This window comes from Canis lupus, chromosome 23 (genome assembly GCF_048164855.1).
Source record: "Canis lupus baileyi chromosome 23, mCanLup2.hap1, whole genome shotgun sequence".
In the NCBI taxonomy this organism is placed as follows: Eukaryota; Metazoa; Chordata; class Mammalia; order Carnivora; family Canidae; genus Canis; species Canis lupus.
Genome location: NC_132860.1, coordinates 18970082 through 18992250, shown reverse-complemented (window position 1 = coordinate 18992250; position 22169 = coordinate 18970082). Strand labels below are relative to the sequence as shown.

At 54.0% G+C, this 22169-nt stretch overlaps 2 long non-coding RNA genes across 2 annotated transcripts; one reads left to right on the top strand and one right to left on the bottom strand.

Moving 5' to 3' along the window:
* Positions 1–3613: 3613 nt before the first annotated feature.
* On the bottom strand, positions 3614–15273 carry LOC140614842 (uncharacterized). Its single transcript, XR_012015601.1, has 4 exons — positions 15211–15273; positions 8956–9024; positions 8380–8488; positions 3614–4727 (listed from the first exon to the last, which is right to left on the bottom strand). It is a non-coding gene; the product is annotated as an uncharacterized lncRNA (long non-coding RNA).
* On the top strand, positions 9529–18017 carry LOC140614843 (uncharacterized). Its single transcript, XR_012015603.1, has 4 exons — positions 9529–9931; positions 10910–11078; positions 15399–15610; positions 16992–18017. It is a non-coding gene; the product is annotated as an uncharacterized lncRNA (long non-coding RNA).
* The last annotated feature ends 4152 nt before the right edge of the window (positions 18018–22169 follow it).

Sequence of the window (22169 nt, the reverse complement as noted above, 5' to 3'; positions counted from 1 at the left end):
CCTCTTCCTGAGATCAGGGAAGACTTCGTGAGGCTGGTGAAAACCTGATGAACCTGCAAGATTTGAATAGGAGCTTACAGGTGGTGCCAGGGAAGGACACTGAGCAAATGTCAGAACAGACGGAGGATAAGCAAAAGGGAGCAGTCGAGTGTGTGATTGGCACAGCCGGGGCACAGGGCATGGGGAGCAGGAGGTGGCAGACATGCCAGGGGGAAGCTGGCTCTTGTCACAGAATGCAGGAAGCAATGCTTCCCCCTGAAGGTGAATGGGGGCTCCTCCAACAGTCTGGGGGGAAATGACCAGGCAGATCCTGGTGAAAAGGAGCCATTTGGGTGCAGATCTGTGGGACCCAGTTGTCGAACAGAGGGCTGTGCCTGGGTGCAGTGGCCCATGCTCAGAAGGGCCCCGAGCTTACTTTTTTTTTTTTTTTTTCAAGCTTACGGTTTAATGCTCCATTGTTACTTTCTAGAAATTCTTAGAATTTTATCTTGGAATTTGCATTTTGTAGGTGAAGCCCAAGGGGACAATGGAGCATGTGCCAAGGGTTGGAGCACAGTCCTATTTCCAAACTTCCTGGGGCTCCTGCTCCTACTCCTACTGCCCTGCTCATGGCCCCTTGCTGCCTCCCTCCACTCCAGGGGCAGAGGGGGATCCTCATTCTGCATGGGCCCTCACCCCAGCAGGGGTCTGGATACAGACCTGGGGAAGGCCAGGGACACACCCCACAGCTTCTTGGGCAGGGCAAGGCTGCAGCCATCCCTGCCCACCCTGGTCTGCCAGGGTCAAGAAGAGGCCTATAGTCCGCTCCATCGGGGCCTCTCACCCAGCCCCCATGCAGGGACAGGTTCTCAGCCTAAACATGCCCTCCCTGCGTTGTCACATGGCAAAGGGCCTTTTCAGTTTGTGCAGGGATAACAGATGAGGCACGTGGGGTATAAAACAAGGCAGGCCCTTTCCTGACCATCCCACCATTTGTTCTGGCTTTATCTTCCTGGTGTGGCCGCCATGGGATGATCAAAAGACAAGATGTATCATTGCTACTTATTGCAGGTTTCAGGGGGGTTCTTTATAACTCCGTTTCTGTGGATTTGTTTGTTGACAAAGACAACTGAGCCTGCCCATGGCTTAGGTTGCTATAAGGATCTTCACCAAGGTACCCCTAGGAATTAAGAGTTGGGGCTTTGGCTCTGCTGCTTACCCCTTTTGGAAATGTGGACAAGTTACTTTTCCTCCCTGAACTTCAGATCCCTCATCTGTAAAAGGAGGACAGGAATATACCAACTTCATGGTACCATTGTGAGGATTAAATGGGATAAATCCAAAAAATTGCTGAGTAGAGTGTTTGACATTAAACAGGCTATTAAACAATCAGAATAATAGTCTTACTATGATAAGAATAACGGACACTTGTATTGCACTTACTGTGTGCCAGGTACCACCTCAGGGCTTTACGCCTATCAGCTCAGTTCTCAGCACAACTTTGTAAGTCAGGTCCATTTTACAGTTGAAGAAACTGAGGCACAGAGAGATTAGAACTTGTCCCAAATCACACAGCTGGTGGAAGAAGCAGGCTTACAACCCCTGGTCCTCAACTGCAGGCTCCAGGGTCTGTGTTCATAGCCTCATAGCCACAGTGCTACTCAAGGCCTTGTTTGTTTAAATAAGTGCTCAATAAGATGATAGTTGCTATTTTTCTATTTCTTACAAGCATTTTTCCTCACACACAGGCATAGGCTCCTATCCTTATCAACATCACACACACACAGATGAGAACTTACCTGCTGGGGCAGTGGAAAATCGGGGCCCCAGGATCATCCCAGAAGTTCACTTTTGGGGAGCATGGATGGACCCTGTAGGGAAATCAGGACAGACAGAGCCAGACCAATGCAGCCGGAGGATGCCCGCCGCCTCCCACCAGGCCAACCAAGGGCATGAACAGGAGCCAGAAAACAGAGGCTGGGGCCGGGCTCTCAGCCAAGCCCACTGAACATATTGAGTGGTATCACGTGAGTTCTGGCTCGGGCAGCCGGGTCTCCCATCCATGAGAAGTGGGTTTCCTAGTTCCAGGAAGACAAGAACAACCTAAGCCTGCATTACTCTGTGCTGTGATTCAGGGCAAAAGCACTGAGTATGGGCCCTGCAGAGGTAGTAAGAAAAGGAGGTGTCCCTGTGTCTCTTTGTGTCCCCACCAAGTGGTCCTCTGGCCCTGCTTTTATACCTCTGGACATAGGGGGAACTCACTGCCTCCTGAGATGAGCTCACCTGCCTGCCTCTAGCTCCCCCCTCTCTGAGCCTAACTGGGGTCCTTCTGTGACACACTGGGAGCTCAAGGACTCCACTGTCGGAGATTGAGCTCACTCCAGGCCAAGACCCTTGCTTGTTGCATCTGCTCAGACCACCTCAGGTCACTCCTACAGTAACCAGGCCTGGGATGGTCCCGAGACGCTGGTCTGTTTGTGTCAGTAAGAGTCAATTTGTTAAATATTCAGGAATTTTGCAAGTCTCTCGCTAAACTATTGGTAGCTTAAAGTCTGCCACAGTGGAAATATTTACATCAAGGAAATTGGTAAATCCTACAAATTAAGGCCTGTTTTCCCCCTGGAGAGTCAATTTACTAGCACACCCTGACATGGAGAGCCCGGATTCTCAGAGGCCAGAGGATTCCTGGCGTGTGTGTGTGTGTGTGTGTGTGTGTGTGTGTGTGTGTAAATATGAGCATGTATGTACATATATGCATGCATGTTGCACTTGTGGGTGCCCTTGTATGTGTCTGTAGAAACATGCATGTGTAGGCATGAGATGCATGTTGGCGTGGCCCTCTGTGTTTCCCTGGTAGTGCGTTCTCTGACAACCAAAGCTACCCATGGAACTAGAGTTTCCCATGGTAGGAAAAATGTCCCCCAGAAGTCTCAGAAGAGGCTCAGAACGTGACCATGCAGGCTCTTCCACCCAACCCCACCTCAGGCCCACCTGCATTACAGCAAAGGGCTAATAAGCCCATTGGTGACCCCACAATCCCTGCAGCGGGTCGGCAGCCACTGGCTAGCTCTGTTCACACACTGCGTTCTGATTCATTTGGTGGTTCTTTTTTGTTTTAACACTCCCAGAAAACAAAGTTCGGTGACTTTGAAAACTCTTAAGTGTGAAGTAGTTAAAACAGCAACAACAATAACAAATTACCTGCGGTTAGTAAAGAGATCATCTTCAGCTTTTGGTGTCAAATACTGTTCACACCAAATCCAGAGGAGACTGGTTAGAGGGCAGAGCCGGAGGGGGCTGGTTACTAAGGCAACTCCAAACTGAGGGAAAAGGCAGGCTTCGGAAACAGGCGGTGGCTGAGCTGGGCTAGGCACTTGTGGAAGGAGTCGAAACTTCTCTCAATCGACAGAGGTCATCAGCCCAGACAGATGGGCGTGTACCCAAAATGAGAGGACTGACCACTAAGTGATACTGTCACTTTCCCCGTGTTGGCCATGCACCCGGGGTGCTCAGTAAGTGGTGTGTTTTTTCCTTTTATTTAGGGTCTTTCTTCCTTCCTTTCCTTTCCTTTCCTTTCCTTTCCTTTCCTTTCCTTTCCTTTCCTTTCCTTTCCTTTCCTTTCCTTTCCTTTTTTTCTTTCTTTCTTCTCTCTCTCTCTCCTTCCTCCTACCCTTTTTTTCTAGGTAAGCACTAGAGATGTCTGCATAACCCCCTCTGGACACTGGTTAGAGACTAGGATGTGAAGATAATGATCCAGGCTCTTCCTCTCATCTTCCGTGAAGGTCTGAGAGGGAAGCACTTTGTTGCCACGTCCCTGAAGGGAGGAAGCCAGGGCAGAAGGCCTCTGCCTGCACCGGAGGTGCCAGGGTAAGGACCTCAGGACTCACTCACTCTAGTTGTAACTGGTCCCTCCTCCTGGGGAGCTCTCAGAGGCCTGGATGGTAAACTTTCTGAGTAAAAGAGAGAGACTGCAGTTCACCGCTGGCTGGACAGGCCCTCCTGGCCACAGCGGCCGACGTCAGCAGCACCTGGAGGGGACTTGGTTCTGCCCCCAGTCCTGACCATCCCAAGCACGATAGCTACATTCAGCTGGCTGCACCCACTAAGGGGGATCCCCCCAAAGGAGCACCGAAGGAACCACAGACTAGAGGCTCAGCTTCCTGGTGCCTGGTTGGCTGCCCTCTGGTGGCATTCTAGGGGCTCCCTGGAGATGACTCAGAATGGGGGGGGGGGGGCGGGGAGTGGCAAATGAAGATATTTAAGCCAAGCTCTGTTGTTATCTGCTTTGCATAATAGGCTTGTTTGTACAAAAGACTGAAGAAAAGGGTTCAGTTACTTTTTAAGAATTGCAAATCATTGCTTCGGGAGCAGTCATTTCATTGGGTAGGTTGGTGAATAACCCTGAGGGGATTCCACATGGTGGGTGGGGCAGGGAGTTGCATGTATTTTGTGAAAGATTCTTGGGGGTTCTGATTTGCTCTGCCTGAGAGCAGTAGTGCCTAGTGGGTGGGTCAGAGAAGGCCTAGCCAGGCAGACGCCATAGACGGGATGAATCATGTCCTTTCTGTGTCCCTCCTCTAACCGGACATGGGCCCAGAGGCCTGCCTATCCTGTGTTTACCTGCGGTGCTGTCTTGGTGGCCTGGGCCAGGCCTTCCTGTGATCACAGCCTCAGTATGTTGTGCCAGGGAGAGGTGTTTGCACACCTGCCACACCCCAGCCCCAGTGCCTTCAGGTGCCTCCAAGAAGCTGCAAGAGAGAAAAGGAGGCCCCCTTCACCCAAGGGGACAGGGAGTCTTTTCAGCATCACTTGAAGCATGGAGATTCTTCTGACAGAACAAGGGAAGAAGGGCGCCTCTGGAGAGGGTTCCCCAGCTTCCTCCAACTGTCCTCTCAGTGCTTCAGGAGTTGGAACCTGAATGAAAGGGGCTCCCTGAGAGAAAGGCAGGAGGCTGTGTCTCAGGTTGGTCCCACACCTGGAACTGGTACCCTGAGGGGTGAGGGGTGAAGGCCCTAGTCCCAGGACTGTCCTCCCTTCCCAGGGCTTCTGAGCTTTACCTGCCCCTCCCCACAGGCACACCCTGCTCCCCGGGCACGTCCTTCCACTTTCCCCGCTGGACTCCCAGGATGGGCCCATGATCTTCTCCCCTCCACCCTGCACCCCTTCCATGGACAGACCAGCTTCCTCCTGGCCTGGGACTAGGGTTCCTCCCCTGTTCCCCACCAGCTATCTCAGATGAGCCTGTGCCCGAAGCCCGCATCCTCTAGGGGGCGACAGAGAGACTCCGGGCTAAGCAGCCACAGGGCCTTGTACTCCATGCATTTCCACCCTGACATGCTGGGTGCCCTGGGACAGTCCCTTGCCCTCTCTGGGCCTCCATTTCTCCACTCGCTTTTTGGGGAGATGACTCCCGGTCAGATATACTGCTGTGGCTGAGCTGCTGTAGAGAACCAAGGAGGAGGTAGAGAAGTGAGTGGACAAGCTGCCAGGAAGGAGTGCTGGAGGCTAAGGGGCGGGATGAGGGGTGCACCAGCTGTGTGCCTAGGGTAAGGGTGCATGGCTCCGAACCCCTCCACCTCCAGGACAGCAGACCAGCAACTACAGACAGGCCAGGGGAGCGTGGTGGTGGAGCAGGGTGGTCAGGGACCTACTCCAGGCCCTGTACCTAAGAACAGAGAGCATTGCGTGCCTGGAGGGGCCCTGCGTGCCCTCCAATCGCCTCTCCCTCCGCCACTTCTGGGCTCTCTCAGCTCTGTCTGACTTCAGGACTAATAGATTTGGGATTTCTCTTTGTAAAGACGAATCTAAGCCCAGCATATGGGGCGGGGAGGTTCCTCAGCCCACCCAGATGCCCAGAATCCTACAGCCTGCTTCCCCGGGGAGGACTGGAGTTGGGCTTAGGGGACGTGGTTGGCCCTGCCCAGGAGGGCCGGGAAGTCAAGGAGGCTGGAGAGGCCTGGGCCCGGCTCTGGCCTCTGCCAAACTGCACCGGTGAGGCCCAGAGGGGTTTATTTGGATTTTTTAATTATCATTTTTACTTTTTTTCTCCTCATGAAAAAGTTTTAATATACACAGTAAATTAAGCCCAGAAAAAGGGAGGGGGCACATTTCATCTTTAATCTATTTACTTCTGAATATTTAACATACAATTCTGGCACCAATCACCAAATTTAACTGGAAAATTACTCACTAATCTGTTTGCTTATTTGGAATAATTGGGTCGGCTGCCAGCGCGAGGATTTCCCCCCCTGTTTAATATCTCAGTTAGTAGTCCAATTTCAGCTTGGCGGCATAATTACTCTGACAGAGCTGTAGCCACGGGGCCTGGGAGTGGGGCTGCTTTTAAACCGTAAATTATGAAGGATTAGCATTTATGAATTTTAAATCAGGGCTGGGGTAGGAGACACTAAAGCTGCTTAACGCTGGGGAACAGCAGCCTCCACTCAGCAGCAGAAGCCGTAACCCTTCCGCTCCCAGGACGTGGGAACCTGGGACACAGGGACGGTGACCCAAGAGACACAAAGGCCAGGGGGCAGGGGAGCTGAAACAGTGCTGGAGCCCGGGGGTTAGAGGGCCTGGGAGGGAGGACAGCAGGGGGCTTTGGCCTCCTCCCCTTGTCTGGCCGCAAGGCCCAGCCTCCCTCTGATTAGCAAGAGTTCAACTCCCATCGCCCCAGAGGCGGCGTGGAGCAAGGACCTAGGAGCTGAGGTCCGTCCCTGCAGCCCTTGCCTGCTCTCAGGCCAGCACCCTGGGCCGGAAGCATGTGAACGTGCTCAAGAATCCCCATGTGGCCCTGAGCCAGTCCGACCCAGAGCTCCCTGGCTCTCCGTGACTTCCTGTGCCAGTGAGCTGCAGAATGGCCCGCACCACTCCCCCAGGTCCGACACTCTTTGTTCTTGCCTTCCTTGCCTTCCTTCCCCCTCTTCCTCCATCCACATCCCAGTCCCCTCTCTCAAATGGGGTGGCCAAGGACCCAGCTTGGAAACCACATGGACCTGGGTTTGAAACCCAGGTATGCTCTTTGTGAGCTGTGTGACCACAGGCAAATTACTTAACCTTTCTGAGTATCTCCGCTAAATGAAGACAGCAATTCCTACCTCGTTAGGGCTGCCAGACTTTGGTCAGATACCATGGGTGAAGTGCCAGGCAAGGTGACTGGCACCTGGCAGGTGTATTGGGTCAGCTCCATGCTCTTTGGGGTCTCCCCAAACCTGAGTCCACGCCCTGCATTCACTGCCCATTCCCTGTGCCATATCCCTCATAGCACAGGGAAATCTCAGCCTCTGGCCATTCAGCCTGGCTTTATGGTGGGTGCCAGGGGTGGGTCTCAGGCTTCTGCTGGCCCAGGCACTGGTGGCCACTAGGGCAGCGACTCTGGAGCTGGGTTGGCTGTGTCCAAACTCTCACACTGTCATTCACTAGCCGAGTGATCTTGAACAAGTTATTTAGCCTCTCCATGCCTCAGTTTCCCAATCTGCAAAAATGGGAATAACAGCAATAGAATTTTATCATTGTGCTGTGAATAAGGTTTTGTGTGTTAATTAATGTACCATGTTCAGAAACACACCTACGCACGGTGGGCGTTAGTGGTGGACATTATTTTTATCTGTCGTCCTTACAAGGAAGGGGACTGATGCCCTTTCTGTGGAATCTGCGTGTTGTAAGGCTGCAGATCAACTTTCCTGGGCTTGAGGGATTTCCAGGTTGCCCACAAAAATAGGAGGAAAAGAGGCAGGATCTGCGTGGGCAGAAGAAGGCCACCTAGAACCTCCCTGAGGACTATCTGGACTCCATCACTCTGATTGGGAGCAAGCCGTCCTGACAGTGATCAGACTTCTACTTGTCCCATCTGTGGGCCATGGGGCCTTCCTGTGACCTGCAGCTCTGGAAGGGCTCCTGAGGCACCTGAAGGGGCAGATCCCTGGGGACCAGGCCAGCCATGCAGGCAGCAGAGACGCGAGGAACAGGAGAGAGGGCACAGGGACACAGCAGCCCAGAGAGCCCCTCTGTGTGGGCCAGCCCTCCTTCCCAGGCCGGCCAAGATCCGTGTCCTCCACTGTCCCTAGATCTGAGCTAGACCAGAAGAGTGGGTGGCCAGGGAGGGGTGGGGGCCCCTCCAGGCATCCCGGGATGCGAGGCGAGCCCAGATGCCTCACTCTATGCCTCCAGAACTATGGCTCTGAGCCCACCTTCCCCACAGCCCTCAGCCAGACTCAATAGCACGGACTTTGGCCATCATGTACATAGGTGACAAGCTGCATAATGGGAGTCCTCTGGCTCTTCACCTCCCCTTTCTGGACCTCATTTTGCACTTCTGAAAGACGAGCAGAAGGGTCTAGGGGCCTGTGATTCAAGTTCATGGCTTGTTATCTCAGCAAATGGACATAGCATGTCACTCACCTGTTCTCTGCAGAGGAGGTCCCACAGCCCGCTCACAGGTCCAGGCTGAGCGCAGTTTGGCTTGTGACATGCTGGATGGACTGGCTGCGACACCATCCATGACCTCAGGCTTAATGACAGACCAAGCATTGTTGCAGCCCACCTGGGGCTCCACAGGCCGTCACACGTATTAATGCTCTTTTAAAAAATGGCCTGCATGATAGTTTTGCTTCAGCAAATAAATCCTTAAGGATTCCCCCTTTTACCTCCATGTACCCCACACCATCACCTCCAGCCACCTGGCCTTTAAGGGCCAATATCTACTGGCCTAGAGAAGGGGAAGGGGGCTTCTGGAAGTCCAGACAGACATCAGGCTAGATTCCCAGGGGCCCCCCCAAGATTCCCGGCCCGCTGGTCTGCAACCACGCTGGGATGCTTGATGGATGGGAAGTGCCCGGCTTGTCGAGTCCTTGCTGAGCTTTGTGATAACTCATTATATTTCTTTCTTTACAAATTGCCCCATTAGCACTCCCGAATTGAGCAGAATCATAAAGCCAGGAGCATCTCAGCCTGAGCTGAGCCTGGGCCATGAATTACCTGTTGGCTGGAAGGCCTGCATTTTGGGGAGGAAGCCGGGAGCTGCTGGCTTGGAGCAGGCCCTACATCCTGCAAGAGAAGTGGGTTTGTTTTCTTTAAACTCAAGAGAATAAAAGAGTTCTAACCAAGTCCCACTGGATTTAAATAGCAAGATCTGCCTCACTCTTCATTGGCTTTCAAGCTGGGGGCTCTGATCCCTGTTTGAGGGGTTAAACTCTAACCCCATTAAGCCATTTATGGAAAGCTGACCACCAGGGAGGGAGGCGGCCCCTCTTCCTGCAGCCTCCCTAAAGCCCGCAGCTTCTGAAATTGCTTGTCACTCTCAGTCAGAGGATTCTAAACAAGTAGGCGCTAATCCCCTCTGTTAAGGAGATACTTATTTTGTCTGAAAAACTTCAAAGAGCCCATGACAGACACTCAAAATCAAAATTAGCATTCCAATGAGGATTTAAAAAATAATAATTCTTACAGTTCTGCTGAGGAGAGAGGGGAAGTGACTGGCCAGGGGGCTGGGGGAGGAGGGGCAGCGCCTTTCATCTGCCCACCCTGAGGGGCTCTGGGGATCTGCCCCCACTGGCTGAGACGCTGACCTCCCTCCTCCACGAAGAGGCCAAGGCTGGACCTTAGCCTGAACCCTCCAGGGTAGACAGGAAGTGGCAGCTGCCCCCAGGGACCGCACAGAGGAGAAGCCCAAGGCTTAGGGAGAGGATATGGTGTCCCAGGCCATCAGTTTCTGAGCTGCTGCTGAAGCCAGCCATTTGGTCCAGGGACACCTCGGGGCTGCCCGCCTGAAGGCCACAATGATGTTCTCTGCTCACAGGACCTGCAGGAGTACAGAGAGGCTGCCAAGTGTCCTGGGGCAGCTCAGTGGGGCAGTAGGACGCGGAGCCCACAGCCTTGCCAACACACCTGCCCACATGGTGGCTGAAGCCATGCAGGATCCCAGCGCTCCCAGCAACCTCCCTTCTGGAACCCAGTGAGCCTCCTCTCACCTCCAGGCCTGACCTCTTGCTTTGCTGGGCCATTTTCCCCCAGCTCAGCCTCATGCTGTCCTGCCCCAGCAGTCCAGGAAGATTCTTTAGTCCTCTCGCACCTGACATTTGGGCATTTTCATCTCTCAAGAGACCTTTCTATTCCAGATTCCAAATTCCCAGGCCAAGGAGAGTCCTCATCTCCAGACAGGGCACCGCTCTCTCCCAGTCTCTGTAGCCTCTTCCTGTTTGAAGTCCCCCAGTGGCTCCCTTGGTTTCTGGGCCCAATCCCCCACTTGCTCTATTGGCTCCAGCTTCCCAGAAAGCAGGGGTGGGGTGGGGGTGGGGGGTAGGGGATGAGGGGGGCAATGACCTTTCCCCTCTTACTCACCTTCTCACCTTGTTTGGTGTGGCTCTCTGCAGGGAGGATCTCACACTTGAAGAGGGTTAGTGGGGGTCACAGGGTAGGTCATGGGAGTTCCCAGAAGCCCTCAATTCCTCTCCTCCCCTGCTGCACTACAGGCTGCTTTTCTGAGTCTCCCTCCTGAGCTCTGTCTTCATCCACCTAGTCCCCAGCAGCCCCTCCGCCCTGCTCCAGGGCTGATCCGGAACCACATTCTGCCCATTAGCTCACAGTCCCCCTCAGTATGTAGGCTTGCTCTGTGCCTGACACCACATGGGTACTGACACCCAGGGGCCAGATGCTGCTCTCAGGATGCTTCCAGCCAGATGAGAGGTCAAGCAGCAGGGCAGATCCATCAAAGTGTAAACGGTGTGAGCATTTGACAGGGAAGTCATAGAGTCCATCTGGAGACTTTCTGAGCAGCTAGGTGCCAGTAAGCTTCAGTAGGAAGTCTCCAGGGGATGGAAAGAACAGAGCCATCCAGAAGATAAAGCAGTGGGCAAGTGCAGGGAGGCCAGAGAAGCCTGGGAATGAGAGACTCTCAGTTCAACCAACTGGAGCACCCCTTTCCGATCCCTAGCCCAGGTCCCCAGGCCCTCAATGAAGAGAGGGAGAGCTAACTTCTTCTCAGCTGGTTCTCTGCATCGTGAAGACACACTGAGAAGTTGGCAGTCTAACTCCTGAAGGAAGGCTCTCCCCGAACCCAACCATGCTGGCACCATGATCTTGAACTTCCAGCCTCCAGAACTGTAAGAAATAAATTTCTAATTTCTATTGCTTATGAGCCACCTAGCCTATGACACTCTATGGTAGCAGCCCAAACTGACTGAGACAGACTTAATTGGGGTCAAATGCAAACCAAACTTCAGGATGAAGTCCCCTGAATCCAGCCGCTGGCTGTCCCACAGCCTTACTGGGTCCTGGGGGTGCAGGCTGGGGCTGGGCCTGGGATCATGTGCTGGGTCCACTGGTAACCTCCCCATGCATGGCCTTAATGGGGAGGTCAGGATGGCACTGAACTTGGGGCCCCTACTGGCTCTGCCCTCTCATCCGGTCAACCATGCAAGAAGTTCAAGTGAAGACAGCAGAGCGGCAGATATTTCTGGCACCTGACGTGTGCCAGGAGCCATGCTGTGCATGGCGGGGAAGGGCGGTCTTTACCTGGAGGAGCTCACTGTCAGGATGTGACAAGGACAGCACAGTGTGGCAAGGCCTATAAGAGAGGAGCATATGGCACTGGGGAGCCATGGAGGACAGGGATTCACGGGGAGAAGGGAGAGGTGATACTTGAGTTGGAGCAGAAATCTGCTCAGAGGCGTCTTTCTGCAGCTGGGACCCACCCAGCTTCTTAAAACCCCAGGACCCCAGCTATCCCTGAACGGTGAGCAGCTCAGTGGGGGGAGCCCACTAAGGAAGCACAAAGTGGGTGGCCCAGCCCTGCCCACAGCCCGTCGCCGTGGAGGCCGCTGCTGCGTCCTCCTCAGCAGAGCCCCAAGGAGCCTCGCCTCGGTTCCCCCATTCCTTTGGGCATTCCTGGACTTCCTGGGGATGAACTGAGTCTGCCTGTGGGCCACGCTTGGGCAGGAGAGGCAGCCTGAGCCCTGCCTGCCGGAAGCCGGGGAGCCACAGCCCGAGGTGGGAGCTGGCCTGCCTCCCAGGCCAAGGTTGAGTTAGTTGTAGCTCTTAGGGCCTGTGGGGCCTGCACTCTGCAGCCAGGGTTTATCTGCCTCTTGCCCCCACCTGGCCACTAAGCCCGATGCTGGTAATGAGCATCTCCTGCACCACCGTGGCTCAGAGGAGGCCTCCTGGCAGCCCAGCCTTGTTCTCATTGTCCTGCTCCAGCCCAAATGCACCAGGCCCAGGCCTCAATCATGATCAATGGGCCGAGGATGTGCTGACAAGGCACTTTCATCTTTTCTCAAGGCCGGTGTTTGAACTCCTCCGAGCAAGCGGCCTTCCCAAACGGGCCTGTCTTCTAAGAAGGCGGCCAATCTCCTTTCCCTTGCTTCCTAAGCAGGCTGATCCTGAGAGTTATTGAGGCACAAAAAAGGAGACGTTCAAAGGCAAATCTAAATTACCGTCCTCTTCAAACTGGGGAAAAGTCTTATTAAGTCACCTGCGTGTGAATCCCGGCCTATTTCTGTCTGCAGACCTTTCTTCCTTTGTGCCACATAAATGGACACATCTTATTGATTTTCTTTCAACCTGGATCACCTCCATAGCTGTGAATATGGGCAGACAAATCCCACTTCTTCCTCGCCAGTGGGGCTGCGGAAGAATGGGGGCGGCGTGTCTGGGAGCTGCTGCACCCTCCTCACCACCCACTGTGTGCCTTCCCACAGGGCTGGAGCCAGCCCTGTCCCGGGGGAGGGAAGGCACCGTGAGCCTGCGGGGAGGCTTTGGGCTGGGGAGCTGGCAGCCGGGGCCTTGCCTGCCCTTCCTGGGTAGTAGGACAACTCCAGGGACCCTAGAATTTGTCCATCTCTGCCCTCAGCCTGTTCTCCCATTTCCTGTGCCTCCTGCCGCTCATCTGCTGCGATTGTCCCACCCTCAAGCCTTGCCACGTTGGTCACCCCATTCCAGCCTCGACTCCTTGCTCAATAGGCCACATATGCTTCTGCCTCAGGGCCTTAGCAGTGCTGTTCTCACACCCAGAAAGCTCTTCCCCCAAGCACCCTCCTTCAGTCCTCCACTCCTTTAAGTGGCTGGCCCACTGAAAATGGCACACTGCACTCCCCACTGCCTAGCCTCCTCCTGCATTTTATTTTTCTGCATAGCCCATATTATAACTGACATATTGTACATTTTACTTGCGTGTGTGGCTATCTCCCCCCAACTAAAATTTAAACACCCCATCAGCAGGAACATTTGCAGGACAGGCCCAGGTGTGAAGGTGTTTCACCGCGTCCGATCCAGCTGGCCAGGACAGTGCCACAGAAATGCTCTGGGTCCCCAGCTGCCCTCTACAAGCCGCACCCAGAGGATGGATCCTCCTGTGGGGACCCCAGGGCTGCTGCCCACCTCCCTCATTATGTTTCTAGGCTGGGAAGTAGGTACAGCAATTACTAAACACCATGGTCTTGAATGTTCACGTCTCCCTACCACCCCACCGCAAACTCATATGTGGAAATCCTAATTCCCAAGGTGCTGGTATTAGGAAATGGGGCCTTTGGGAAATGATTATAAAAGAGGCTGCACAGAGCTCCCTGGCCCCTTCTAGCATGTGAGGGCATAGCAAGAAGTCAGCAGTCTAGAGCATGGAAGAGGGCCTTCCCAGGAACCTGACCATGCTGGCACCCCCATCCTGGCCTTCCAGCCTCCAGAATTGTGAGAAATAAATTTCTATGGATTATAAGCTCCTCAGTCTGTGGGTTTTGGTATACAGCCCTAGTGGTGTACAAACCACCCTGGATGGCTGACAGGAGCCCTGGAGCTAGGCCTGGCTCTCCCAGTGTGTGTCCCCAAGTGACTCTCCTTCCATCTCCTGACCTCAGTCTTCCCACATGCAACATGAAACCCAAGGACCCCACTGTAGGCCTGATAATCAGAGCCCCTGGCCCCTTCTGGGGGAAATCATAACCACCAGCTGGAGGTGCTGGGGTTGCAGGCAGGCAAGCCCAGCAGCTAGACTGATCTCATGTTAGTTCTCATCTTTGGGCTTCACTCAGCCAGGAGGGTGGTTTGAGAGCCTGGGATAGAGTGGAACCTTGGGGCCGGGCCCAGAAGAGACAGGTAAGAGGGTGGCAATGAGGGAAGCACCCCAAGTCATTACTTCATTCCCTCTGTTCTTGGGTCCAAAGTGAGCCACAGGCCAGGTGCCCAGCTATGAGGATCAGAAGGCCACCAAACCTGACCTCAGCCCCCAAGGAGACTACACTGATCAATTCTTCATGTTTGGGGTCAGGGTGAGGAGTTAGTGGCTAAGAGTCTCTGACTCAGGGTACATGACTCTGTCATCTCTGCTTCTCCCAGCTTAAATGTGCTGAGCAAAATCCTGGTCACTAGCTCAGCCTTGAGGCTGACCGTGACCTTGGCACCAGGCACAACCCAGACCTCTTGCCTCAGTGGACACGCTATTCTCAGGGCTGCCAGTCTCCTTGCTGGGCTGCATCTGTCTCCACCACGTTCATCTGCAGTCCATGCAGGTGGCATCTCCACCCACAGGGACCCCTCCAGCCTCCAAGAGGCCAGTTTCTCTCCCTTAGTCTATGAACTTACCCAGTGAGGCCAATCAGTGATTCTTGCCTTTCTGGTGTGCCTAGCCATGATGCCAGATACAGCTCCTCCCCATCCTCCCCCAGTACTTACCTTGAGTGAAGTGTGGCCCTCCTCTCTCTAGGGTGTTTGCAGTCACTTCCCAACTGGCCTCTCTGACCCTGACCCTAAACCTTAGGCTGCACTGGGCTGGGAGGATGGGTTCTAGCATATAGCTGCCAATGAGCTTTCTTTAAAAATCTGGTCCCGTATCTACCTCTTGGAAAGCTTGCTTTGCCCTTGGGCCCAGACTAGGGCACAAAATTTAAGAAGGCACTCACTCCGAGAGTTGTGTGAGTGCAGAGTCATTCTTAAAAAAGCAGTGCTTCTGTAAATCTTGTGCCAAACCTTGTGGAAATCTGGGGCCCTGCTGGACTTGTCCCAGTCCCAGCCCTGCATCACCCTTAAATCCAGATAAACTCCATATTCCTTCACTTGGCTCAAGGTACCACCACACCTCAGCCCCAGCCCTCTCCTGCCTTGTCTCCTACCCAATCCCCAGTGCCCCTGTGCCTCCCCCCAACAAAGCACTTGGGGTCATTATTTTCCACGCCCCCCCTACTTCTGGGTTTCTGTACCCCCTCTCCTCCTGGGCCTGTCTCCTCTTGGTCTTCCCTTGGCTGTCACCTTTTCCAGGTAAGCCTCCTTTGGCCAGCGTGGGCGAGGGGTCTCCTCTGCTCCCAGGGTCCCTGTGGGAGGAGGACACGGCACTAACCACATTGCACTACACCTGTCCATTTACCTGTCCCTCTCTCTCAATGGGCGGAGTCATCTTTGAGGGCCAGAGCCATGTCTGTTTTTTTCTCCTCTCCCAGCTCGGGCCTGGCAAGCTCCCCAGAGGTGTTAGATGGATGAAAGAAGAACCCACAAGTGCGCAGGCTCATCAAAGAACGGGCTGTTAGCCCCAGCCCCGACGCACCGGCCCCACTGAGAAACCCCATGCATCTGCTTGCTGGGGAGCAGACAGACAGATGGAAGCCAGCGAGGCCTAGGAATTCTTTGGGGGAAAGAAGCTCATTTCCAAACGGTAGGCATATAGGCCGTGGGAAGACAAAAAAATTTCTCAAAATTAAACCAAAGGAGGGGTTTGGGGAGCGATGGGGCTCCGAGGGATTTATTAATGCACGCCTCCGAGTGATTCTTCCTCCTGCAATCCAGGCACTGGGTTAGCACTGACTTCCAAATTATATTTAATTGGACAATTATTCAAACTGAAAAACCTGCACGGAAAACGAAGGCGGTCCTTAATAAACACCTTGTCTCCTCAGCCCCAAACAGGCAAGTCGTTTACTGACCCAAGAGGCACAATTTTGTCTTTGGTAAATTTATTTTGAAGTAATTGCCGACTCCAGGAGTAACCATTTTTCAAAGGGAAACTTGGCTCTAGCCAGCAGAATAATAAATTGTTCCCTGACCCGTGTGAAGCCTAATCCCATTAGAAGGATGCGCGCTCGGAGGGTGGAGGGTGGAGGGTGGAGGGTGGAGGGCGGGGCGCGGCGCACCCGGAGGCCGGCCCTGCGCACCCGCGCCTCCCCTGCCGCCGCCCCGCAGCCTCCCGCGCGCCCCGGGGCCGCAGCACCGCGGAGCCCACGCTCTCCCCGGGGCGGCCCGCGGCACCCCCGCCCCCCCAGCCCTGCGCCCCCCCGGCCCTGCGCCCCGCCTGCCCGGCCCGCGGGGGCCCTGAGCGCAGCGCCGCGGCCCCTCCTACCCCCGGCCCCGTCGCCTCCCCCATCCCCGCCGGGACAGCCCTCTGCACCCCCCGCCCCCGGCCTGACCCCCCCGTCCCCGGCCTGACCCCCCCACCCCGCCGGGCTGGTGCGGAGCTGCGCCCCGGGCAGCGGCCGTCCCGGCAAAGGCGCACGCGCGCCGCCGCACCTTGTCAAGCAGCCCAGGGCCCTGGGGAACCTGCTTTAATGAATAGAAGTACGTTTATAAATAGCTTATCCATATGCAAATGAGCACCTCCGACAGCCTGGAAACTGGCTGGTCTCTGATCGCTTCCTTTTAAGCAAACACACTTTATAAAACACAAAACAAAACTGGGGGCTTTTTTTCAGGACAGAAATGAAGGGACTTCCCGGGCTTTGCAAAGGGATCCTAGCTTTCCTGGAAGACAGGGGTCCGGGCTTCCAGGCGGAGTGTACCCCGGTGCCCTCCCGTCTCTCTCTGGCCTGCCGCTAACTCCCAGGGGGCTTGGTTTTTAATCACTGGTGAACCCAAGTGCCGGCTACCGTGCCTGCCCCGAGGTGGTGTCCGGTAGTGTGGTTCCTGGAGGACCCGTCCTCTGGGGAAGCCTCCTCAGTTGCTTCTTACCCACGATCTTTCTTCAGACCTTGAGTAAAGCTTACAGGACCTCAGTTGGAAAGACCCTCAACAGTGATCAATTATCCTCTTCCCTCTTTTTCCAGTTGGGGAGACAAGCACCGAGAGACCAGGCAGTGTGGCCCAACTACAAAGCAGGTCCCAGGCTGAAGCAGAGGTGGCACCTGGGTCTCCCCTGAGTCCAGGCTGTCTCCCAACGTCAGGGGGGGCTCCAGCTCCAGTCTGAGAGGCAACGCATTCAGAAGAGCCCTGGCCGTGAGCAGGTCCTCAGAGAGCACCTTTGGCTACACATCTCCATTTTATAAAGAAACTGAGGCTCCCAGAGACCCCATGTAATACTTACAGGGGGCTTTTCCCAGGCTCTTAGGCATTAATAAGCAGCCTAGGAGTTAGGGCCAGGCACCCCATCACCACCTTTGGTCCTCTTGGGAGCCACAGGGCTTGGGGCTGCTGTTTCTGGCAAGGCCTCATTGCCTTGGAGGCAGTGACGGTGAACCTCTGGGGCAGGGCAGTTGCCTCTGTGGGGTTCTAATTCCTCATTCACCTGCCCCCAACACATTGCAGGCAGTTTCTGGGCCTCCCAGGGGGGCCATTGCCACACCACTCCCATTGTCTCCCTGAAACCCTCTGCTTTGCTCCTATCCCTGGGCTCCCAGAGCAACTCTTCACAAGCCCACAGTCACCTCCCCCCCCACTAACTTCCTTCTTGATTTCGTGACTGTGGCCTTGCCTTCTGCCTTAACGGGAGAAGAAATAATACCTCGTTGAGTAGTAACAATAACCTATAAGCTGGAAGAACTGGAGAAGGAAGGAGATGGAGAGGAATGTGTCCTGAGGGGCCAGGGGGAAGCAGAACATTTGGGGCTTGGGAGGGTGAGCCCCAAAGTCAGATTGGACTGTAACTGCTGCCCCTCTTTTAACCAACTATGTGGAGCCTGAAAGTCATACCACCTTCACAGACGGTTTCTTTGTCTGGAAAAATGGAACAACAGAGCCATTAAGTTGTATGATTATGAGACCTAACGCATTTGGATCACTGCTATAACTATTCTAAACACTTTACATCCACACACTCTTTTGATCTGCACTGCAAACCTGCGAGATATGTATCATTTCCCCATTTTACAGATCAGGAAAATGAGACACAGAGGTTAAGATAGTTGCTCAAGGGATCCCTGGGTGGCGCAGCGGTTTGGCGCCTGCCTTTGGCCCAGGGCGCGATCCTGGAGACCCGGGATCGAATCCCACGTCGGGCTCCCTGGTGCATGGAGCCTGCTTCTCCCTCTGCCTGTGTCTCTGCCTCTCTCTCTCTCTCTCTGTGACTATCATAAATAAATAAAAAAAAAAAAAAAAAAAAAAAGATAGTTGCTCAAGAGACGCCTGGGTGGTTCTGCAGTTGGGCAACTGCCTTAGGCTTTGGTTGTGATCTGGGGATCTGGGATAGAGACCCGCATCGGGCTCCTGAGAAGCTCCTGCTTCTCCCTCTGCCTGTGTCTCTACCTCTCTCTCTGTCTCTCATGAATAAATAAATAAATCTTAAAAAACAAATACTTGCTAATACTTGCCACACAGCTAATAGGCATTCTTCCAATAGATATCACAGTCCTGGCATATGTGAGAACTCAATAAATATTGTCATTTCTGTTACTTAGACTCAATTTTCCCTGTGCTAGTCCAAAAAGCAGAATGAGGCCCACCGGGGGGAATCAAGGGGACAAGTTATGTGCCAGAGAGAGTGAATGGAGCAGGAATGTAGGGGCAAGGGCTACCTCCCATACTATTTTTTTTAAAAGACTTATTTATTTTAGAGAACAAGTCGGGGGAAAGCCAGGAGTGGGGAGCAGGAGACAGAGAGAATCTCAAGAAGACTCCACGCTGAGCGTGAGTCTGAGACTGTGACTTGAGCTGAAATCAAGAGTCGGATGCCTAACCAACTGAGCCACCCAGGCACCTCTGCCTGTGGTACTTCTGATGGAAACCTTAAGGCCCATCCCTATGCAACCATTTACATCCAAGATTTACATAAGAGCCAAGAAATATACTGGGAAAGGACTTGAGTTTAGAACCATATACAATCCTTTAATATGGATGCTAGGGCCCCATTGGACAACAGGCCCCAGGTGACAGCTCATCCAAAGGGTGATAATGGCTGAGATGGAGGGCGAACCCAGCCAGGTCAGAGCCCCTGCAGGAAAGTGGGGTATGGCCCTGCAACTGGAGGGGCTGGTCATCCTGGGAACACACGTTTGCAGGGAGGAAACCATCACAGATTGAGTCACTTTTACATGCATACTCTGAAGCCACCAAGCTGTGGGACCTCTAACTGGGCATGGCATGGAGGAGAGGCAGCCCCTCACTTTGAAAGGGGGACCCTGAAGACATGGGCTTCACGTGCCATGTGACTGGCAGTAGAGGCAGCAGCAAACGCCTTGTACAATGAGCTTCCAGGTGGTGGCAAAGGCAATAGCAGTGAAAGCTTGGCCAGGATTCTGGCTCAGTTGGCTGCCCCTGTAAGCATGAATCATAGAAGCTACTTCTGGTAATCACCCAAAACACTCGGGGAAAGAAGGCCTACAGAGACCTGACCTGGGGTTGGGACCATGGAGAGTCAGTTGTTTTGCTAATGCCTGAGACACACAGGTCACATAAGGATGGACTTGCTAACTTCAGAGGGTCTAACAACAAACCAAGCAGGCTAGAGTGGGAATGAGCTCCCCATCCCTGTGAGGATGCAAGTCTCTAAATCCCTGCCTGCCAGGAATATTGCAGAAAGTCTGTGTCCTATCCTGAGAGGGGTGCGATGAGCCTTCCTGATTCATCTTTCTTTTTCTTCTTTGCTTCCTCCTCTCTTTTCCCCTTCCTGCTCAGATACGCCCAATTTCCACCTAATGCTCTTCTGTCCCAAGGTTCATTGCTCACACATCGTTGGGCACATGTAGGTCCTTGGAGCACAAAAAGATGATGGTAAAGATGAGCTAACACTTACATAGGGATGGTGTGTGCCACAACTTTGCAGATTAACCAGGTATTGCTATCCCCATTTTACAGCTGGCAAAGCTGAGGCCCAGCAAGGCTATTTTGCTCGGCATCACATTATCGGGAAGCGGTGGTATCAGGCGGCTTACCCCAGGTCCACAGGCTGAGCCCCCATTCTGTGCTGCCTCCCACCACATAGGCCACTACACCCATGGTTTCTTTCATGGCTGGGCCCAGCCTGGAGGCGGGGCCATCAGGAATACCATCTTGGGCACAAGAAGGACCCTGCTGTCCTGACTAGACGGCCCCCTCCTATTGGACACAGGGTCCGTGGCCCTCTGTAAGATGGGTCAGGGGGGACAGTGGGTCAGAGAGGAGTGTCTCAGTAAGATGGGTCCCAACCTTTCTTGAGGGAAGCAGAAGCCAAACCCAAGCCACCAGCCCAGAGGGCGTCAGAGCCGTACCTGGGCACCTGCCCTGTCAGGGCTCTGGGAGCCTGTTTCCGCCTGGGCTGTGCTTTCTGCTGCCGTCTGCAGGACTCCTCAGGGTACACTGAGCCAGGGGCCTTGCTGGGGCCAGTGATGAGAGCCAAAGTTGAGGAAACAGATGGCCTGTCACTCTGCAAGCCTGGAAGGGATGAGTGCCCAGGCCCTTGAGGGACACCCTCCAGAGTGGGGGTGGAGTCCTGGGGCAGGCCCCGGACAAAGGGAGAAAACAAGGGGAGAGGAGAGAGGCCTGGGCACCCAGGCGCCCTCCAGATCAGAGCTCAGAGGCTGCATGCTTCGCTCACTCCTGGGCCTGCCTCCACTGAGTCTGGGAGTCATGCTTCCTAACTGGCCTCTCTGCTCCCCCCTCCTACTGAATGTCCCCACCACCCATGGCCCCATCCTCTCTGCTATTCCAGACTGATTCCAGAATACCGTGGTACCCGCGCCTTGTCCCTGGTAACAGCCTTCTGGAGTCTTCTTAGCACCAGAGAACAGAGCCCAACACTCCCAGCCTTGGGAGATATGGTTTCATCTCCCACCACACACCCTCTTGCTGCCTGGGCCCCAATAACCACGCAGCCTTACCATCCCCCAAAGGCACCCCAATTACAAACTCAGGCAGTGTCCTCAGCTTTGAATACCCTTCCATGCTCTTCTCCTCCACAGGTCATTGTATTACTCCTTCAAAGCTGCAGTCCATGGCCCCGTCTTCCCTGCAGCCCATTGTAGTCCCCTTTCTTCCTCCCTTGAGCAACCAGGCAACACATATAAATACAGCAGCAGCCCCCTTGACAGCGTTAACTCTGTGCCCACACTATTGCAAGAGCTTTACACCTTTCACCCTTATGATGTGTGAGGTAAGTACTGTGTCACCCCATTTCACTGACTAGAAGACTGAGTGCCGATAGGTTAAGAAACATGCCCGGGATCCCATAGCTAGTAAGGACTAGAGCTGGTATTCAAACCTCGACAGTCTGGTTCCAGAGTCTTAACCATTATTTTATTCTCACAGGTTTGTGGGTCAGTCATAGGCTTTGTTTCCTTCCAGGGTATGGACAGGAGTGCTCAGGCCGTAGGTCCACATTACTGCCTACCCCTTTGGCTTGGAGTCAAATCCCACAGCTGGCTGAGGCCTCTGGGGTTAGGGGCCTCTGCTCCTTCTCACCTAGCACCTGGCTTGTCACATCTCCCATGTACCTCTGGGCTGCCTGGTTGGACATGATAACCTCCCTAATCAGCTCAGGATCCACAGGAAAAGGGCCCATCTGGAGTCCTGCCCCTCCGAATCCCTCACTGCCCCACCTCCACCCTCCACCACAATTGGCTTCAGAGATGGGTGAGGGTAGAGCTGCAGGACTCTAGGCACCTCCAGAGCTTTCCTAAGAGAACCCGCAGAGTCCAAATTAAAATTGTCCTGCTAGCATCCAAATTCCAGCTGTTGACAATCCCAACCTTCTAATCTTAACATCACTTAGAAAGTTCTGGTCTGGGCAGCCCCGGTGGCTCAGCGGTTTAGTACTGCCTTCAGCCCAGGGCGTGATCCTGGGGTCCCGGGATTGAGTCCCACGTCAGGCTCCCTGCGTGGAGCCTGCTTCTCTCTGCCTGTGTCTCTGCCTCTCTCTCTGTGTGTGTCTCTCATGAATAAGTAAATAAAAATCTTTAAAAAAAAAAAAAAAAGAAAGTTCTGGTCTATATTAGTCATAAGACTACTGTGTCTGTGTTAGCACTATTAAAGGCTGGCAACTCTTATGCAAACAGAAGACAATGTGCCAGGGGCCTGGCACAGAAAAGAAGCTGCTA